General features: G+C 43.4%; 1 protein-coding gene across 2 annotated transcripts in view; it reads left to right on the top strand.

The window, feature by feature from the left end:
- Window positions 1-334: 334 nt before the first annotated feature.
- Window positions 335-21,891, top strand: part of GALNT9 (polypeptide N-acetylgalactosaminyltransferase 9) — a 219,978-nt gene continuing 198,421 nt past the window's right edge. The window contains exon 1 of one of the 2 annotated variants that reach the window (XM_078381713.1): window positions 335-422. The gene's annotated coding sequence lies outside the window, so the exon portion shown is untranslated. The remainder of the gene's footprint in view (window positions 423-21,891) is intronic. The other variant, XM_078381714.1, reaches the window with a different exon arrangement.

Consider the following 21,891-nt stretch of genomic DNA (forward strand, 5'->3'; position numbering starts at 1 on the left):
GGGCGGGGGAAGCACAAATGGCTAGTGTCGGGATCTGGCCCATACCCACCCTGGCAGCTGCAGGATCGGGGCTGGCCTGACCCAGGAAGGGCCTGGTGTATGCAGGATCAGGCCCTGGCCTGTGTAGCAGCTGCTGGGCCACTTATGAGGCTCACCTGGAAACCTGGAGGGAAGGCCTATTTAAGGAGTGGTTCTCCCTCCCAGAACATGTTTCAGCAACAAAGATTTTCAGCCCTGCTGTGCTTACTGTCTGGCTGTTCCTGAGCTCCAAAGTCCCTGCATTCCAGTATTCCTGCATCTGCTCCTGCTCCTGTTCCTGCCTTGCACTTGCTTCTGCTGGCCTCCTACATCTTGGTGCCTTGTTCCAGTTCTGTCCTCCTGCCCTGTGCTCTTGCCTCCACTTGGTCACAACCAACTGAGCAGTGAGTGCCTTTGGACTTCATAGTGGGTGGTAGATTGGGTCCTGGTGCCCTTGCCTCTGGGGAGAGGCTGCCTGGGATATCTCAGATTGTGACGGACTTGTCCTAGCTGAGCTTTCACTCATGATGCAGTGAGAAAATGTTCTTGTTGGTGGAAACCAACAGAGCCCCTCTGAGCTTTGAAAGTGTGACATAGTCCAAGAATTGCATGATCATTGTAATTTTTTTCCCCTAGAGGCCAAGTTTACTTAAGACATTGGTTCCCAACCTTGAGTAAACCAGGTGTCTTTAGACTGCAACTCCCAAAAACCCTGGGCAGCAACAGCTGATGGTGGAGCCTTCTGGGAGTTGCAGTCCAAGAACACCTGGGTCACCCAAGCTTGGGAACCACTGACTTAAGACTCTGGAAGAGCATCCTTTTCAGCTGTGGTTCAAGACAGGGCTCTTCTGCTTGATGGATGTGGAAAGCCACCTGCACCTTATTCTAAATTGAGTTCAACCTCTTGACACTGATAGCTGCTGGATAGCTCTGTGGTTTAAGTATTTGGCTGCAGTGCCAGAGGTTGGGAGTTCAATTCCCCACTCTGCCTCCTCGACAGGGGCTGGATTCGATGATCCATTGGGCCCCTTCCAGCTCTGCCGCCGGCAGGCCGTTCCATTACGTTCCTGCTTCTTTTCATTGCCTACCATGGTACAGATAATTCATGTTGTCACACTGGTAGTTATGGGCTGGGGTTGAAATAGACAATTACTGGCATGCCTCAGCTCTGTTTCTCCATTTCTGATGAATTTTTTAAGATAATGATTTCCTGATGTTTCCACCTGGAGGGGCTCCAGCTGCATAGATTTCCTGGCAGCTGAATTTGGGGGGGGGGACAACTCACAGATGTCTCCAATTAGTCAAGGAGTACAGCAACAGGGAGGAAGCATGGATCCCCAAACTACCTTCGGAGGTCCTGTAGTGACCCACATCTTAGCCCACCCGATCTTTCCTGAGGGCAGTGGTGAATGGCAGGATAAAGGAGGGGCCCTTTGTCTGCGAAGGGAAGATTTCCATGCATTCCAATGTTTTTCTCTCTCTTCTGATCATAGCTGGATAGAACGGTTCTTTGCAAGGTTTTGGCATATTTATATAAAACGTTTATCTTTTGCAATTCCATCGGTTGGAAACAATGAGCAATAGAAAGCAGTCAGCTTGAAGAGGCAGCATGTGGCAATGTGGTGTCCACCTGTAGAGTGTAGTAGCCAACAGCCATAAACCATCCCCATGATACTCCGTGCCATTCTCCTACCACCTGGTTCCTCTCCAACCACCCCCAGGTATATCTTGTGTTTCTGCAAACCTAGTCCAGTGGTTCCCAAACTTGGATTCCCAGGAGTCATTGGACTAAAACTCCCAGAAGTCTTCGCCGCTAGCTGTGCTGGCCAGGATTTTTGGGAGTTGTAGTTGAAGACCATCTGGGGACCCCAGGTTGGGAACCCCTGCTCTAGCCCTTCTGGTGCCTTGATTTGATCCATGGAGGATGCAGGTTTGGCCAGTTGGACCATACCATTCACCCCCAACAAGTGAAATCAGAGCTGTTCATAATTGCAATCACAGCTATCTTCCATGACTGGAAGGAGCAGAATGAAGTGCTGTTTGTAGAGTCAGGATGATGTAGTCAGTAGAATGTCAAACTAGGATGTAGGAGACCTGGTTCTTGCTTAGCCATGGAAACTCACTGCTGAGTTGCAAGGCTAAAGCATGCCTTGAACAATTCACACACCTTGAGTCAGAAGCTGTTTGAGTTCATGCAACTAAGATGTGTGTTTGGCTGTCACAGAGATATTTGTTGAGTTTGAGTTTCAATGGAAACATACTGAAGGTTACAACGTCCACCATTCAGACATGTTGAAATATAGCTCTGACAATTGCTTTGTGTTTGGGTGAGAAGTGCTTAACTGATGAAAAAAAAAAGGAGTCTGCTTCTAGGATTTCCCCCTGCATGCTTTCACTTTGTGAATGGTACTGAGCACAAGAGGGTATCCTGTAGACCATCTTGACTGCTGCCATGGGTGTCATCAACATTTGGGCTGTCCTTTGATATGTAAACTTTGGCATCCTTTTTCATGGTGGCAACTTGGACACAATGTTGTACAGCAATATGAGAGCAATTCCTGGCTTTTTGAATTGTTGGTACAGAAGCACAATATCCTACATTTATAAAGCAGAGGTTTTAAAAAGAAATTGAATTATATATAGAAGCGGAATTAGACAATGGTCTCAGAGTCTAAGATGGAGGATTGGATAGGGGATGTTTATAAGAGAATGTTTGAGCTCCTGGCAGATGTGGTGTACATGATTAGTTAGAATTGTATGGAAGAAAGAATAGTAGGCATTAAACGACAGTCCCAGAGACTGAGAGGGAAGGGCAGGAGGAGAGGTTAATCAAAGGCTAGCATTTCAGTTCATGAGAAATGTGAAATTCAACACAGGCCAAGGTTTTTGAAAAAATGTACATGACGGATCCAGTATCCATCATACCCTTCAGAGCAATTATGTTTATTACTGCAATCCCGGTAACTATGTTTTAATTGTGGGTAAATGTGCTAATTTCCAGCTTTGGCTATATTTATTCTGGCATTTGCAATCAAAGTTCCTTTTATGGCATAATCTGCTTTAATTACCTTTGCTTTATCTGTTGGTGCTTTCAAGAATGGAGGAGCGCAACTCATTTCCAGTTTCCCGTCTCTTTTTAAGTTGCCTTCTGAGAGATCCATGTGCAACGCTGAGCTAGGAGGCATCCTCTCCTCAATTCGCGAGGGTTCAGAGCATCTTTCTTTGGTGTCAGTTCTGGAAGGTGTTGTAAGACACCTATACACACTTCCTTTTCACTCGAACAAGACCTGTTTTGGGGGCTGCTTGGCTATCTCAGACTTACAAGTGTTAATGTCCCAAAAGAAAAGTGCCCCAGTGCATCCTGGGAAATCCAGATCTCCCGTGGGAGATGTAGTCTCACTGATCATTGGGCACCTCTGAAAAAAATGACCTGAAGCAGTAGTTAAAAAATGAACCACCTTGTGAAATGCCAGCTCAGCGAATGTTGGCGAATTTATGCCTACAAGATGTGCATGGACAACAAAGAGCAAATGCCTTTGCTGATAGTTCTGTTGTTTTGGTCTCTGGCTGCAGAGCCAGAGGTTGGGAGTTTGATTCCCCACTAAGTCTCCTTGACAGGGGATCGAATCCGTGATCCGTAGGGCCCCTTCCAGCTGTGCAGTTCTGAGACTACAGTGGACCCTCTACTTACAGAATTAATCCGTATTGGAACGGTGGCTCCAGGTTGAAAAGTCTGTAGGTTGAGTCTCCATTGACCTACAATGCATTGAAAACCGATTAATCCCGTAACTGGCCGTTTTCGTTCCATTTTTGCTCCATTTTGTTTTTTTTCTGGTCTGTAGGTCGATTCTCTGGCTGCAAGCTGAACCTAAATTTTGCAGCCAGAGAAGTCTGTAACTTGAAAAGTCTGCAAGTCGAGCCGTCTGTAAGTCGAGGGTCCACTGTATTATACTTCGCACTCCCCTGTTTTCATGAGGCTGTGTCTCTGCTACATTTTTTGTCTGAGCTAAATGGGAATGAAGCAAGAACCTGAATCCTGTTTCCCAAATGGTTTTGGAAACTCCGATTGCTTCCTTCAAGTTCAGACCAAAAGCTGGAGTGACCCACTGCAAAACTGCAGCCCCAATGAAAGGCATCTAGAGTAGGAGTCCGAAATCTAAAGAACAGCAACTGTATTGCCCATAAAGATTTTTCCCCCCATAGTGCCACACGGAAGGCAGGCAGGAAATCAGGCAGGCAGGCAGAAACCCATCAAACAGGAGGAAAAGCGAAGCACTCATTTACCAAAGACAAGTGCCAGAAAACGGGGAGAATGCATGTGGCGCATATGTTGTTATTTCAGTTCCAAACAGATGCAGCAGCTGAAAAACTCGACCAAGATGTCAAGAATCGATGGGGCTCCTCTTGATCAGTAACTCCTTAGAATCCTCCCCGTGTCCTAAACATGTTAGCCGAAAGCCAGCTGGTTCTTCTATCCCTTCCCTGCTTGATGAGGTTAATAATAACTTTGGATGCGCATGTACGGCATTAGCTTTCAGGGTAACATGCATAATTCAGAATCCCCCAAAGAACGGCCCAAGCTTTGAGGAAGCAAACTTCCCTTAATGTACTGGGCAAGCCTCCAGCTTTTACCAGCTGCTGAGGTTTGATGTACAATTTTTGGTTAAGTGAATAATTTATCATGGATATTATCTGTCGTGTATCACAGCCTGACAGTCTGCAGGCCTGTACATATGGCTCTGGAGATGGCAGTATGCTGCCATATGCTTCATGGCCCATTACCACGTCAAGCTCCCTTAAGATGGTTTCTCCCCCCATGTTAAGCATGAGAATAGTGTCCTGCTAAGGAGTGGTGGGGGGAAAGCTGGCTTTGTCTGAGCTGGGAGGCCCTGTTCTCACGAGATCCACAAACTACGAGGACAATGACTTATTGATGTTTTCAGCCCATTCTGATGGTGGTGGTGGTGGGTGTAGGGGAGGGAACAGAACTGTTTCAAGCCTTTTTTGCTGCTTGAGGCAGCGAACATGAGCGCACAACTCTAATCTAAAATTGAGAGTCATTGGGACGAATGCTGATAGTGCAGCGGACGGTGGCAATCTTGATATTGCGGGGATAAGGACTTCGCACCGGCTTTTAGTCCGAGCTTCGAAGGAGTTATCCAAGGTGCTGAGCCAGATCCGAGACATAGGCTCGGCTCCTTGGACCTGTTAAACCTGAAAAGCTCAGGACACCAAAATTTGATTAAGGATGTAGCTAATATTGATTTCCTGATGAAAGGGGGAAAAAGATATTTCAATATATTGAGATTTTCACTCCTGTGATAGAGCAAAATCATCAGAATTTTTCCCACCAGCAATAGCATTTGCAATATCCCCCAAACTCTGTGTGTCTGGTGGTGGGTAGCACAAAAACCCTCTTGTTTTGTGCAAAATACAAAACGTTCTGTGCCAAATTCAAGGCTTTTGGTACAAAACGCTGGGTTTTCATGCAAAAAGCAATTTCCTCATCCCCCAAGAAATGTTACTTTGTGAAAAATACCCCCCCTCCAAATTCTTAAAGTTTTGCTCAGCAGAGATCTGAATTCTTCGGTTCTTCTATGCAAGAACCAAAATCATGGCTGCAGCAGAAATACACAACTTTAATGTTGACAATGAGGAAATGGAAGAGGTAAGAAATTCGTATACCTTGATTCAACCATCAATTCAAAGAGACACTACAGCCAAGAATTCAGAAGGACTGAGGAAGAGCAGCAATGAAGGAACTAGAAAAGATCATTGAGTGTAAGGATGTGTCACTGGAGACCAAGACCAAGATTATCTACTCTATCATATTTCCGATCACCAAGTATGGCAGTGAAGAAACCTGATAGGGGGAAGAAAGAGATTGGTTTGAAAGTGCTGGAGGAGAGCTGTGCAATGACCCTGGACTGCCAAATAAGTGGTGCTGGAGGAGAGCTTTGCAGATAGAAAGACCGCCAGAAAGACGAACAAGTGGGTCCTCAAACAATCAATCAAATCAAGACTGAGCTGTCTTTGGAAGCAAACAATGTTGAAAGTGAAGCTGTCCTACTTTGGGGACATCTTAAGAAGGCAGGACTCTCTGGAAGAGACAATAATGCTAGGAAAAGGTGGAAGATGGCAGAAGACCAAATCTGAGATGAGTTGACTCCCTAAAGAAAGCACAAGCTTGAGTTTACAAGAGTTGAACAGGGCTGATGAGAAAAGGACCTTGTGGAATTTGCTCCTTCATAGGTTTGCCATAGATATCCTTAAGTTTAGCCCACCAGCCCTATAACTGCCCAGAAGACTCCTTACCCCTTCTTGTCCATAATTCCTTTTGCGTCACCTTCTGGCCAATTTTCTATTTCCAGCCCTCCTTTTCCTTTTGCTTCAACTCGTTTCCACTCTCTCCTCCACTTTCTGACCCATGGTGGGCAGGGTGACAGTGTTAAGAAGAAGGAAGGGTAAGAAGTCTTGCTCTCTTCTCACCTCTGATCTCTGGTCATAGAAGATCCAGTGGCGCATCTAATGGGGAGAAGATTCTTGCAGATCCACAGTATTAAAATTAGCTCAGCAGAGGAAGGCAAGGTGGATTTTGTTCCCTCCCAGCACTGGTAGACAGAAACAAGACCATTAAGAATAATACAAAGACCAATTGTGACACCTTGTGGCTTAAATCAGATTTTTCCCCCAGGTGTAGCCATTGGTAGGATCTTCAGAACATGACCAGGCACAAACTTCAAGTGAGTTAGAACATATTTTCTTAATTCATTTAAAATATTTTAACCCCGCCTTTCTCCTTAAAGAGGATTAGAAAAGGATGAAACAAATACCACACTAAAAAAGAGCACTAAACAAAATCAACACCAAGACACATTCAATGGAACAAGGAACCATTAAAAAACACACACACCCTCTTCTCAGACAGTTATTCACTAAGAGTAAGCTTGCCTGAAGAGAAAGTTTTTCCCCTGGTTGTGGATGGATAGCAAAGATGGGGCCAGTCAGGCCTCCAGTGGGACGGAGTTCCAGAGTCTGTGAGCAGTGACAGAGAAAGCCTTCTGCTGTGTCCCCACCAAACACACCTTGAAAGGTGGCAAGACCAAGAGAAAGGCCTTGCCTGATGACCTAGGGAAGCTCATAAAGGGAGACGTGGTCCTTGAGATAGCTTAGACTCATGCCTAAGCTGTTGGGAGGCTTGTGCCTCTGCTTTGCATGCACCTTTAAGGTGGGCCAAGGTGCTGGAGGAGAGCTTTCTGGATAGCCTGGACTGCCAGAAAGACAAGAGGGTCCCAGATCAAATCAAGCCTGAGCAAATGTATCTCTGGAGGTGAAAATGTGGAAGCTGAAGCTGTCCTACTTTGGGCACATCCTAAGAAGGCAGGTTTCTCTGGAGAAGACAGTAATGCTAGGAAAAGTGGAAGGCAGCAGGAGAAGAGGGAAACAAAAAATGAGATGGACTGACTGCCTAAAGGAAGCCAGAGGCTTGCGTCTACAAGAGCTGAACAGGGCATGTTGGAGTCTGCTCTTTCACAAGGTCACATAGTTCACAATTGTCTCTGCTGGTGGTGAGGATTGAACCTCTTCTATGCAATACATGTGATTTATCACTGAGCTACAGTTTGGAGTAGGGCTTAGAAGGACGGTCATAATCTTATATGTCCAGCACTGGCAACCTATATGAACACTGGCTATTTATTTATTTATTTAAGATATCTTTATCCCAACATTCTCCTCAAAGAGGACTCAAGGTGGCTCACAACCACCTTACATTATCTGCTATTTTGGGTTTTAATGGTTTATCTGAATCTTGCCATTTATTTCCTTGTGAACTGAGGTGGGTGGTTGTGTTTTTAACTGCTGTTAGCCACCCGGAGTAATGCTTAGTCATTAGATGGGTGGGGTGTAAATGTAATAAATGAAGAAATGAATGGATAAAATAAAATAGCATCATTAAAAGACAATGTTTCACAGCTAAAAGCCATAGATATACAAATATTAAAGAGGATCAAATATATAACACACTAAAGCCACTGGCAATGGTGCGGCTAAAAAATATTATAAATAAATAAATAAATAAATAAATAAAGCGGTGAACAAAATCAGCTGTTGATGCACTGTTCACAAACTGTTCATGCATTGCTCGCATCCTAGATCTGTACGGATTAAATGCATGGACAAATGTAGAGTAAAAATAGAACTAGATTCTTGAATCTGACCAACTTGCATTCTTCTTAAATGCAGATTAATGCCATCATTATCACTATCTATTTTGTCTCTGTCAGCCCTAATCACACTTTGCAGCTTGTGACAATATATCAAGTGCATCAGCGTGTGCTGAGGCAGTTGATGCCGACAGGATGTCTCGTGATGAATTGTCTAAACCAGCTCTCTCATCTTCTAACTTCCGTGCTCCCAAAGAAGCTTTGTAGAGTCATACCCGAATGTTGGTGTGGAGCATTGCTACCTAGTTCAAACAGTATCCTCACTTTGTCCTATAAGTCCTTGCTTCCATCTGAGCACCTTGGCATGGCATGACCTAATGCATCATGAAAGGGACAAAAGAAATTTAGATGATAAAGGAAATTTATAATAGGAGATACCTGCAAACTGAATCACTGATATCTTGAGAACCAAAGCCAAGGAATGCAGCCCTCACATATCTCATCAACATATGCTAGGTGAGGAATTGCAGAATTTTTCTTGTTGCCATGGAATATGGCAAATCATTTGCTTTCTTTTGGATGGAGTTCTCATATTGGCCAAAGAAGACATTTCAGGGGGAAAAAATGCCAATTCTGTGCAAAAGTGCCCTCAATTTGCACAATTCACGAATCAACCCAAATTTGGATGGCTGCTACTTTGTTGAAGGACTGGAAGCACCAAATGGGTTGCTTGTATCCTTCTTAACAATCAGCCCGTCCTTCTGTGTTTGCTGTGTGGGTTTGTGCTCTGCTTTTTCAAGGGAACTAGAGACAGTTTCCACTAATTACAGAGATGGGGGTAAGCTCTTTCTCTCACTCTTGGCGGGAGGCAAGAAATCTGGGGACCCTTGAAACTCCCTCACAGAGATTTCTGCCCGTGTATAAGCCTAAATAAGAAGGAATGAGAAACTGAAATTCTTTCCATCCCTAGGACATCACATATGCTCCCAAAATAATTGGGAGTAATGTAATCTTTACATAGATCCTCATTATTATTTGTTAGATTTCAACGCCCAGAATTCCACAGCCAGCATAGTCTTGAAACAAACATTTTCTATCTCTGATTGTTAACCTCCTAACAGGCTTCCAGTGTACACCCCATACAGTCTTCCCACATGCCATGTGGAAAGTTTTTCTAGACTTGTGGGAGGCTCACTACCAGCTCATGGGGAGTCCCCCGGCCCAAGAACCAGTGTTTCTCCTGCCAGAGCTAGTGCAACAAGAAGGCTCATGAGTCATGGTGCTGCTATTTCACTCCATGCCTTGCTTCAAATAATACAGTGGACTCACATATATGTATCCACTGCTTTCTTTCTTATTCCCACTAACACTTGGCTTATTACAGATGCACCACACTTTTGGGCTAAGACAGTTAACCTGGTGGCAGCTGATGTAGATGGGTGCCAAGATTTTAAGGCAACTTATGCATGAGTGGGTGGGTGTTTTCTTTAAAATGCTTGGTTTAATATATTGTCTCCCAAGTGGATACATGAAGAACTATCACAATTCTCCGAATCTTCACCCTGAGACTTGGCAATCCTTTTTTTCTTTTTTAAAGTATTTATTTAAAGACAGGGTAGGGAATACAAAAAGTAAGGGGAAATAGGGAAGAGGGGAAAAAGTGTTAGGGGGATAGGAGAACACAGAGTATACCATCATCCAATCAATTCATATTACAATAACAAATCAACTTTTTGCTTTTTCACAGTTTGATTACTCTCCTGCTTTCATCTTATCATTTAATTTTAGTTTAATTCTATGTTACTCCAACACTATCTGGTAACTGCAGCCATTTATACAATACATCTCATCGTTCAGTTTCCTTTTGAATTGAACAGTCTTTCAGCCCATCTGACAGAATATCCGTTTTTGTCACTTCCCATATTTTCACAATAAGATTCTCTTGTTTCAGTATCTCTGCTTTCTTGAGATTTTTAATATAATGCTTTTTTAATTTTGGAAGCTGCATAGGTCACTGGGTAACTCTCTATCCCATCTATATTACCTGGTGTCGTGCCCAATAAAGATGGTTCTAAAGTTTGTGCAACTTCATTTAAGTTTTGTTTGGCATCTAATGTCCCCTCTTTCGTCACTTTCATCAGATCTTTTATTTTGCTGAGACCTTCATTCACTTGCTGAAACCCTGTTATTGTTGTCTTTTGCATAGTAATCTGCCATTCCTTTTCTATTTCTTGTACCACTGTTCCCGAACTTTGGGACTGAACAGACCAAGTCTCCATTTGACTTGGCAATCCTAACTACAAAGTCATGGCTGGTTAGTGGACATGGGATTTTTAGAATATTTTTTCATGACTGCTTCTGGAATGTTGTCGCCACCTGTGCGGGGATATTCGTATTTGTATACAAATGCCCCATCTCTAATTGTGATTGCCCCCAAAACATGGGCAAATACAATCCACTCCCTGAAAAATGAACCAGTCTCTGTGTGTGTGTTTTCTACTAGGAGGACTGCCTGCACCCCACTTTTCCTCTGCCCCTTTCACCTCTCTACCTGGTCTTGCCGCCACTGCCATAGTCAGAGAGCGAGAGCATACGCCTGCCTATCAGTTGGATCCGGGAAGGAGAAACAAGTTCATCACTTAGATTTGCTTCGCCAAAACAGGGCCTCCGAAGCGGGTCACAAACCGAACCACGAACCGGCCGAATTCATCAATTTTTCCAGTTCACAGTTCAGTTTGTGCCCATCTCTTGTCAATTGCGAATTTCGTATTGTTTCGAACGACTCCAAAGGAAATAGCTGGCTTTGTCCAGTAGATGGCAATGTTGTAACGCAGACGTGAATGGGCCAAACGTGGCTGGAAGTGCTTAGCAGCAAAAGCATCTCAAGGCTTAACAAGAACATGGCCAGCTTTCACCCCAACCTGTGGGTAATGAAATCATGGAGTGTTATACTAGGAGCAGGAAGGATGCTACTTCCAGGAAAGAAGCACCTGCTGTTCAAGGCTCTGTTGCTCTTACCACCATGTTTGCATCACCGTTTGCCACCTGGATTAGTAACCCCTGTCAGGTTTGATGTAATTCTTGAACAACTTGCAAGCATAAAGCATCTTGATTCAAAGCAGGTGATAGTCTCAAAGCCACCTGTCTTTCTAAGCAAGCAGTCGTTAACAACCAGAGATCTTAATTTCCAAGAAAAGTGTATCCAGATGGCAAGGATATCCACCTTGGCTTATTTTCATCTTGTAAAGGAGATGAAAAAAAATATATAGCCAAATATTTTCAGCTCTGTGGGCTAAGTTACAGGAGTTTTGTGCATTTTTCAAAAACCGAGGCAAATTCACACTTAAAAACAAAGGCCGTGTGTTTTCCGCAAGTACAGCAGGAGACGTTTGAGCTCTGTGGTTTAGGAATCTAGCTCTGGAGCCAGAGGTTGTGAGTTCGATTCTCTCCCTGTGCCACCAGGGAGAAGAGCCAGCCTGGGTAGCCTTGGGCCAGCTGTACAGTTCTTTCTGTCCAGTCTAGGGCAGAAGATTATATATTGGAGGAAAACATGAGGATCCTGCATTTCCACAAAAGTCTGCTACAGTTATGTGCATCTGCATACATTCTTGGGGGTCAGTGGTCCCAAAAACCAATGTTTCCTTTCCCTCTCTTGTCTAAATACAATTTTTATTAATGCAAAACTACAGAATGCAAACAGAAATGATACGTGCTCTCATTCTTCCTCTCTCAGCTTCTCTTAGCTTGTTTCAGCTCCTCTTCCTTCTCTTTTTCTCCCCCCCCCATCCCTCTCTCTGACACCCAGACAGCCACAATTTCCTTGCTCACAAAAGGACTGGCTGGTAGGACACGGCAGCTGGTTTTGCTGCATATTCGGAGTTCACACATTTTGCGCTCTGTCCGGCTCAGCAATGAATTGCTGCTCTCTGACAGCATAATAACCTGTACCGATTTCTGCTTCGCGCAATCTGTCTTCTGATTTCCATCCCAATCCATTTTTTCCTCTCTTACAAGTATTTACACACACACATACACACAGACGATGATGAGAAGATTGCTAATCAAAATCAGAATCCATGTGATTTTTCATTATCAATGGCTAGCCATTGACCGAATTCAGTTGCTCGAAAACAAACATTCCATCCAAATAGGAAGAAGCAGTCCAGAAACCACTCAGTTCTTCGATTTGATGGTGCTCCTTCCTTTTGCAGGCCAGTAACCTACTGAGCTTTTCTTGAATGAAAATGTCCACCTGTTCCTTGGTCCATTAGGTTGGTCCATTTCCATTAGAACATGGAAATGACACTTCAGTAGAATGTGCGTGCGTGCGTGCGTGAGCGCGTGAGAAGGCAACAGAGAGCCAGTTGGCTATCATTCTGCGTTATGAGATATTTGCCATATTGTTTAACAATCCAGGTCTTATGTTTTGGGAAAGTGCTCCATTATGCAAACCACAGTTTTAAGACCCTTAATCAGCTTAAGGGGGGGGGGGGGTTTCCTCGAATCAGAGAGTTGGGGAGGGACCCTGGAGGTTGTACAAGCCAACCTCTTGGTGGGAGAGCAAGAATGTTTGCTGTCTTGTAGATCAGCATATTCTAGAGGCACGAGACTAAGGCAAAGCTACTCTAACAAAGAGTCAGCAGAGTAAATTTTGCCAAAGGCCACTTGGAAACACCTGTCATAATTCTGTCTTTCCCTTTCTGGGCTTCCTCATCCAGATATTGGCTCATCCACCGGCTTGCTCTTGGCATGAATCACGCATGTCTTCTTGTTGACTTCCAGGCAAGATCTACCATCTCTCCTTCCACCTGGTCCTCCATGCCCTTTGCTCAACTGTTCAAAATTCTGATCCTTGGCAGCCTGAGATTTTAATCAAGGCGCCGGAAAAGTTTACCCATAGTTTCACTTACCAGCCAAAGGAGGGGGAAAATGTTTTCAATTTGTAGGGGATAGCAATATTCTGCATTTTAATATTCTCTCTCTTTTGGATTGTGTATTTAAGAGGAAGGAATATTTATGTAAATGTACATATTCATATGCAGTGCTATGCCTGGTGCATCTGCTCTGTGAGTATCAAATTCTTACATCTAGATAGCATTAACTGGGAGTGGGAGATGCTGTAGCTCAGCTGGAAGAGCACCTGCTTTCAATGCTGAAGGTGTCTGGTTCTGTTACGGCATCTCCAGTTAAAGCAAGAGAAGGGGAATCCATTATGAGAAACCCTGAAGACATGTATCTGGTTAGCGTTGGTTCATTCTAAGGGATTCCTGTTTAGCCTGCCAGCTGTTTCTTTGCTTTTATCTCTGATCAGAGGTCAATGATCAGAGATAAGAGACTATTTAAAGCTGTTTATATGTGAAGATTCTCAGTCATCTAGGTGAGGTTTTGTGTATGTTGAGTCAGGGCAACTGGACTTATTTCAACCCAATAAGAAAGATTGCTTCTTCAGTAGCTTCTGAAGTAGCTTCTTCAGTCTGAGGAGAGTTGGTAGGAGATCCTTGATATGTCCTCTTTTCAGGTTGAAGCGCAAGTGTTTCCTCTAGTCTACCACTTTTCTTGCTGTACAGGAAGTCAGATTTTGGTTAAATATCAGGAAAAACTTCCTAACTGTGGAACTAGTGATCTAGAGAGGTGATGAGTGCTTCAACATTGGAGGCATTCAAAAGAAACTTAGACAACCACCTGTCAGATAACCTTTGAACATCGAGCAGGGGGTTGGACTTGATGGCCTTATAGTCCCCTTCCAACTTCACTATTCTATGACTCCCAAAATTCTAAAGTTATGCTAGTCTGAGGAGTCTGGAATTTGTAGTCCCATAGGTACCATTTCCCGGTTTTGCTCACTGCCTCCAAGAATAGCTGATTTTTTTTAAAAAAGTGTATTATAAATGGGATAGGGGTAGATGTAAAAACCAAGGATCACACTGCTTTCTCAAGGAGGCTGCATAAGTAACAACAACAGGAGCCGGCACCTTGAGCAGGCTAGCAGGCAATTTCTTTTTCTTTTTTTTTAAGTTGGAGAACTGGAATTTTGTGAAAACAGTAACGATATAATAGGTTTTAAGAGCCATTTTTGCTTGGCCTTAGTTTTCTCAGTATGCTGTTTCATCTGTGTATTAGGGACACGAGAGTGGAGTGGTAAGGACAAGCCTGTGCTCCCTGTGTGAACAGAATATTGCATTTTTGTGATTGTTCGGACCGCCTGGGCACAAATCTTACTAATGCAGCTTGGGAGAAGAGGCTACTTAACATTAAAATTCCACTTAAAAGTACAGTCCTGTCTAATATGGATTCTGTCTTCAGCCTTCAAATGTAGGTGGAATTAGTCAAATTCCTAATCCCTGCCATGTTTCGCCATGATCCTTGAGATTTCTTTGTATGCCCTTGCACCCAGGAAGAATTATGATCCAGACGGACAGCAAACACAACGTGATCAACTATGAAACTCTTAGATCTCCTGTGGCTGACTCAAGTTATTTTGATGCCTGAAGTGAAAGAGAGAATGGCGCCCCCTGCCTTCCATGCACAGAATCTGATTGCCCTGGTTGCTGAATTTAACTAGGTGGTAGCAAAATGCTCTCCACAGCATCTGAGCTCAGCTGGTTAGCTGCCGAGCCACTCATGTGCCATGTAAACTTTTCTCCACAATTATCCCACTGTTCCCTAGAATCTACCACTAGAGGCCACTGTCTCACTTTACCAAAGGATAGGGCTGGCCCTGGAAACCACCTTTTACTCCTTCTACCTTGGTAGAAAGAAACAGGCAAAGAAAAAAACAGAGATGAGTGTTATTTATCACCTTATTAGAATGTATAGAAGGATAGAATTCTCCACACCATTTATTTCTGCTCCAGCTCAAAGACACTGTTTCCAGATCTCTCCCATCCTTTTTCGCTTAGCATATTCAACACGTTAGCTATCCCTCTTCCCTTGTATGTCTATGCATATATGTGTATGTGTGTATTGATATATAGACATTAGCAAGTCCCACTTGCCTTCTCTCCTCCCTTCCCCAGTTTCGTTTTTATTACAGTCATGACAGTGAGCTGCTGAATTCAGCATCTCAAGGGTATATGGGACACCACAGAATGTAGATGGAGAAAAAAAGAAGAATTGATTGTACCAGACACAGCCATCTATGCCACAAAAACAGAGCAACAAAACACAGTTGAAAGTGTACATGAATAAATAGATAAATAAACTGGATAAATCAACCTGAAACTGATAAGAATCTGCAGAGTTTTTGGTGGTTTAAATCAAACACAGAGGGGTGGGCAAGTTTTATAGTAACCAAAAGATGCACTGGAATGGTGTACTCAATCTTGATGCTCGGCCAATTTCTGTCTGTTCTTATTGAGTAACCTTGAATCTGCTCATCTTTCCAGATTTCGGCTTCCCTTTGGTAAAGGACATACAGAGGGTATTTGCCCATCTTATTTGCCCAGATGGTATCTTATTCTTTTTCTTCATCATTAAGGGCAATTGATTTACATGTTGGGACCTCAGAAAAGTATCTGTTGCAGAGGGTCCCAGCTGTTCCTTAAAAAAAAAAACTTAGTCATGATTTCACTGGCCTGGTTTCTGGGAAATAACTATCCAGATCGGGTCTCTCTCTCTCTCTCTCTCTCTCTCTCTCTCTCTCTCTCTCTCTCTCTCTCTTTGCCTTTAGTAAGGAATGCGCTGACACAATGTTGGTCTCAAAGAAAAATGTGAATTCATGCATCTGCTTCAATGCACTCTTAGCAGACCTGTTGGTGAGGAATACTGTCATTGTTGTAGCTGGGACATAGAGACCACGAGGAAAGGGAAACTGTGTCAGGCTGATCTGAGAGAAGATACATGAAAGCAAACCCGTTTGCCATGGGCCTTATCTTGGGAGAATCAGGCAAGAAGAAATCAGGACCATGGATAGCTCCCACTGTGCTTGAGTCGTGAATCTGGAAACCAAAAAACCAGCTGGTCATGTGTGGCCCTACAATGGGTAGTCCTCTTGTGGCCCCCAGGAGACAAATCCATTCCCAAAACCCCTAGTATTTCCTGATTTTTTAACATGGCCCAGAAAGGTCTTTGGTATTGCCTATGGGCACAGGGGAAGCTTTGCTATGTTTTGAGGTCGCAAGGACCCTGGTCCCTTCCACATCCTATAAAATTATTATTTTTTTGCCACTAGAGGGCAAAAGGGGAGTTCAGCATTTAAAAAATTCACTCCATTTTTGTAGGTGGATATTGTGCCTATCTGCACATTGTGTGGATGGGCACACAGAAGGTCCAAGGTCCCCTAATGGGCATTTTTGGTCATGAACTGCTTGATAGGTCCGTGCATGTAGAGCCAGAGACTGGGAGTTCATTTCCCCACAGTGACTCCTTGACAGGGGCTGGACTTGATGATCTATCAGATCCCTTCTAGTTCGGCAGTTCTAAGACTCTAAGATTCTAACACCTCTAGAGGATACTCAGCCCCACCTTCAAACTTGTACCAGAACCCAGTCTTCTGGTGACTCCACAACATCTGGACAATGACTGTAATTAGAAATGTTTTCTTCTTTCTACTTCTTGATCTTGTATGGCTGGGGGACTGAAGAAACTTGAACTGGGTCAGACTCAGAGGTTGATAAAAGGATGACACCTGTAAATTGAAGAGGCACAGAAATGAAATTTCTCGAGAATGTTGGCTTTAAGTACCGACGTCAAGTGGAAACATGTCAGCCATACTATGTTCCCCACTGTGGGTCCCAACTGAAACTGAGCTACAACTGTCCTCATCTCTAACCAACACCGTCAATGGACTTGGGTCCCCAAAAGGTGTCAAAGATAACAAGAGTTACACCTGGATACCTTTTAGGGACTAGAGTTCATGACCAATGCTTTTGAGGGAACACTCTTGGGAAATTACATCTTTTTTAGGAGGAAACCAAAACTGAGTAGAAAACAAGGAGAAGAAGAATCAATGAGCTAAACCGGAGGTGTCAATATTGCCAGCAGGGAAGGCAAATATATCAGAAGACAAGATTAATGTCAAAGGACAGTCTTCCACAAAAGCGAAAGGGTTTTTGTTCCTTGTGATCTGCGCTAAGGAAGGAAAAATGAAAAAATGATAGAAAATTGATTTCAGTTTATCAATTCATTTGGAATGCTGGAGTGACAAGTCTAGTAGAATACATTGGCACATACTGGACATTTTTATTTCATTTTTATTTATTTATTGGATTTCTATCCCACCCATCTAGACCAAAGGTCTACTCTGGGTGGTTTACAAATTTAAAAACAATAAAACATTAAAAAAAATTATAGATCCAAGGTGGCGAAACTATAAGAAATTAAGATACAGCAGGAAGGAAAGCCTGCTCAAATAGCCAGGTTTTGAGTTTATTCTTGAAAACACCCAGAGAGGGAGCCAGACGGATCTCCAGTGGCAAGTGGTTCCAAAGGCAAGGGGCCACAGCTGAGAAGGCCCTGTTCCTTGTTCTTTCCCTCTGGACCTCCCTTGGCATTAGGGCCCTCAGCCACCCGGCCTGGCTGTAATGAGTTACTCTGGCAGAACTGGGAGGGAGGAGGCGCTCTGCCAGATATTTTAATGCATATTTGGAAATATATTGAGTGTAACATGCAGTTCATGGCATGGACCAAGTTATGTTAGCCTATTCCTTCCATCCTAAGTTGTTTCAAAGTGGTATTTGATGATGGTGGAGCCAGGAATCTTTTTGTGTGTTTATTTTCTACTGTTTGCACAATGCTGGAGGATGCACTTAACATCCAGAATCTCGAAGCAGGAGAATTGGAAGGCATGCTTTTATATCCATGCTAATTTCGTCTTTATTCCAGGCATCTGATAAAGTGGGCCACAGCCCATGAACGCTTATTTATTCTAAATAAAACTTGATCGTCTTTAACACGCCACGAGGGCTCTTTGCTTGCTTCGGCTAACCTTTTAATCACAGCCGCACACCCTTTTTGTAGCCAATGTTTTCAAAGCACTTTACATTAAAACTTAATTGAAAACCATAAAAACAAGTCTGCAACTTTCCTAAGCAAGCAAACAAAGCCTGCGGTAAAATCCAAAGGGAGGAATGAAACAAGAGAGAGTAAAGACAGTACATTGGGGGAAAATAAAAACATAAATGCCACCCTAGTTTTTTGGGGGGTGGGCACAGAGGTTTTGAGTTGGTCAGGTGGAGAGAACACGGGAAAATGGGGGGGGGGCTTTTCTGGAGCCCAGGAAAGCATTGTGAATACAATCAGGTGCAGGGATATGGGCAAATCTTTGGGTGCAAATCCTGAGTCATTGGTACCCAGTCCTGAGTTCGAGTCTCTGTTAAAAACAACATTTTCACCCCTGGAAAAAAAGGGAGGGGTGGGTTACGGTTCCAAGTTGCGTGTTGAGTTTGAAACATTGAAAAAGAAAGGTCCCATGAGGTACAGAAACCTGGTTCAGGCAGGGAGCAAATTGTCTAGAGTTCCTTTCTGATGCAAAAGTCCCAAGCTTGTTAAAACAGTGTTCTTTTATTGTATTCGGCAGTCAAGAGGATGATAAATGAACAGAGGCTCCGCTGACATCAATTTCAATAGAATAGAATCGACCTCTTGTGCTCTGACCCTTGCAAAAAGAAATGCAGCATACGTTTCTTTTATATGCGCAGCGTATAAAAACAATTTTTTTCCCTACCATATCAACTGCTTTTCAATATCTAAAGCAAACTGCGCCCTTGCTTCATGCGTAATAGGTGTGTAGGATGTGTTTGTAGCGCTATCGTCATTGTCATTTTAGAATTGCAAAGCTGGAAGGACCCCATGGATCCATGAGGTCTAGCCCCTGTCAAGGAGGCGCTGTGGGGAATCAAACTCCCAGCCTCAGGCTCTGCAGGCAGAGATCTAAACCACTGAGCTAGATTGGGTGGTATAAAAATTTAATAAGCAATACATTTTTTGATTCTCTTATTCTTTAAAAAAGCAATTACAGTGGAAGGTTGTGCTGTAATGCTTCCCTGAAAACCAAAGTTTGGATGTCAGGAGGGAAGGGGCCTGATGCATCTCCACTGATAGATCATTCCACAGAGAGGTGGCCACCACCGAGAAGGCCCAGCTTCTAATCATGGACTTTCTGGTCTCCTAAGACTGGCCACCTGCAGCATCAAGGCTCGGGAGATGCAGATGGTACAGGTGGTCGGTCTTAGGGCAAGGCGCTCCAACAGATCCCAAATCATTCAGGGCTTTTCATGTAAGCATTCGTACCTTGAATTTGGCATGGGGGCATTCAGGCAGTGGGCACAGGTGAGGTTTATTGCTGTGGATGTAACCGGTGGTCTCAACTAGAGAATGAATGGGATTTAACAGCAATGGAGGAGATTTACCTAAAGCTTGAACATTGTCGAACTTTAGATAAGTCCCATCCATTTGTGTAAAAAAGAGAGAGGAATGGTTCCTGTCTCTAGCTGCATCTTCTAAGTATCACTTGTTCAGCCATCTGTTGTAAGCATCCTACAGGGATGTCTAATGAACCAATCAGGAACACAGTGTGTAACTCTGGAAAACACATCCTTCAGCTTACTAATGGTTGCTGGCTATGACTTCATTCACTCTCATAGTTCATGGAACATTAGGATTCATGCACTAGGGCTCAACATGTGCATGGATTTGGTGATCAAGCTGTTGTTTCATGACACTAGTTGATGCACTACTATTAATCATGATTCCAACGTTTTTATGAATATTGGCCTCTAGTAAAGGATTTGAAGTACATTTTCTTTCTCTACTAAATGGCCCCCATTTATGGCACACAGGTTTGTATCATTTGTAAATATTTCTTTTCGTTAAAAAAAAACCCCAACTAACATGTGGTCTGAAGAACAGGTTTCTAATTCCCGAAGAGAACATCTGATTGAAACATGTTGGTTTGTCACCCATTGAAATTTTAATATACCACTCGAGAGACGTGTTGAATGGGCTCAAATGCCAGCAGGGACTTATAACCACGGAGAGAACATTCATGACATTTGCCATCGACGCAGGCGTTTCATGCAATAATGAGATTCTCAAAACAGCTTGAATGAGGTTGTCTACGTTTAGTGTAACATGTGAGCAACCCTGAAAAGTATAAGTATATAGAACATCAACCTGTCTATGTTTGTTGAATATTATGAGTGCATAACTGTGCATGAGGGAAAGACCATTGTTCTGCCAGAAATCTGGGAAGAGCATCCATCCATCCATCCATCCATCCATCCATCCATCCATCCATCCATCCATCCATCCATCCATCCATCCATCCATCCATCCATCCATCCATCCATCCATCCATCCATCCATCCATCCATCCATCCATCCATCCATCCATCCACCCACCTCATATCTGGTCTGCCTCTTTTCCTGCTTCCTTCAACTTTTTCTCGCATTACTGCCTTTTCCAGAGAATCCTGCCTTCTCATGCTGTGTCCAAAGCAGGACAGCCTCAGCTTCAATATTTTTGCCTCCAGAGATAGTTCAGTTCCATAGCTAAGCCTCTGAAAATGTTAACCAAATGTTACCAGGGATGCTGGACCAATTATTTGGCAAAAAAAGAGAGAGTGTGTGTGTGTTCTGGAGATGTGATTTCATGCATGAGAGACTGTTCCCCAGTTGGGCATGTTGATAGAATCTGCCATCCCCTGTGAGATCGCAGGGAAGCCGGGATGCTGAGCCTTAAATCAGAGATGCTCATTAATGACCTTTATAAAAATATTCTCCACCCAGTTGCCATGGACATTTGGGACTGTAAGACATCAATATGTCTTGATGTTAATCCTAGAGAAGATAAAAATGGTGTACTTTCGCTTACTCCCCAAATACCTTCCTCCACTGAATGTTGATTTCTCTAGGGTAGAAAGGGTTGCTTCAAACTCCCCCCCCCAGCCTCCACTTGGGGGTCTCATTATTTTTTTTGCTATACAGGAAGAAACATATTTCACAGAGACGTCTCTCTAAGAAAAAAGGGTGCCACTGCCACCTGTCCTTATTTTATATATATATATATATATATATATATATATATATATATATATATATATATATATATATATATATATATATATATATATATATATATATAATGTTCTTTTTGCTAGACACTGAAATAAATGGTGCAGAGCATTGAGCCCACACAGAAAGGACAGAAGAACAGCCCATCTTCTGCCCCCTCCTTTTTTTGAATATGGGAAGAACCCTTAAAAAATCGTCCCTCGCACAGCAAAATGGGCGAAAATAGGAAGAAATAATGGCGATAGGGAGAAACCATTGGCATCTCAATAATGAAAAAGGCGACCGTTTGTCACAAGGAAGCGCTACGAAGGCAATGTTTTCAGTCCTGGATTTAAATGCAAACTGTTTCTGTTTTATGGCGCATCGCCGGGGGTAAACCAAATGGGTGCAATTTGCAGTTAATTGTGTTTCTGCGCTGCTGGAGGAGGTGGAAATGGGCCAGGGTTGCTGTTCTGTACAACGGAGAAGACATGCGGACACCACGCTTGAAGAAGGATGCTAGTGAAATGGAGCCAGTTCAGAGGAGGGCAACAAGTGTGATCCAGGGACTGGAAACCAAGCCCTGTGAAGAAAGATGGAAAGAATTGGGCCTGTTTAGCCTTGAGAAAAGAAGACTGAGGGGAGACTCATCAAATGCTTGAGAGGTCGTCATACAAAGGAGGGGAGGATCTGTCCTCCATCATCCCGGAATGCAGGA

The sequence above is a fragment of the Pogona vitticeps genome, chromosome 14 (genome assembly GCF_051106095.1).
Source record: "Pogona vitticeps strain Pit_001003342236 chromosome 14, PviZW2.1, whole genome shotgun sequence".
Taxonomy (NCBI): domain Eukaryota; kingdom Metazoa; phylum Chordata; class Lepidosauria; order Squamata; family Agamidae; genus Pogona; species Pogona vitticeps.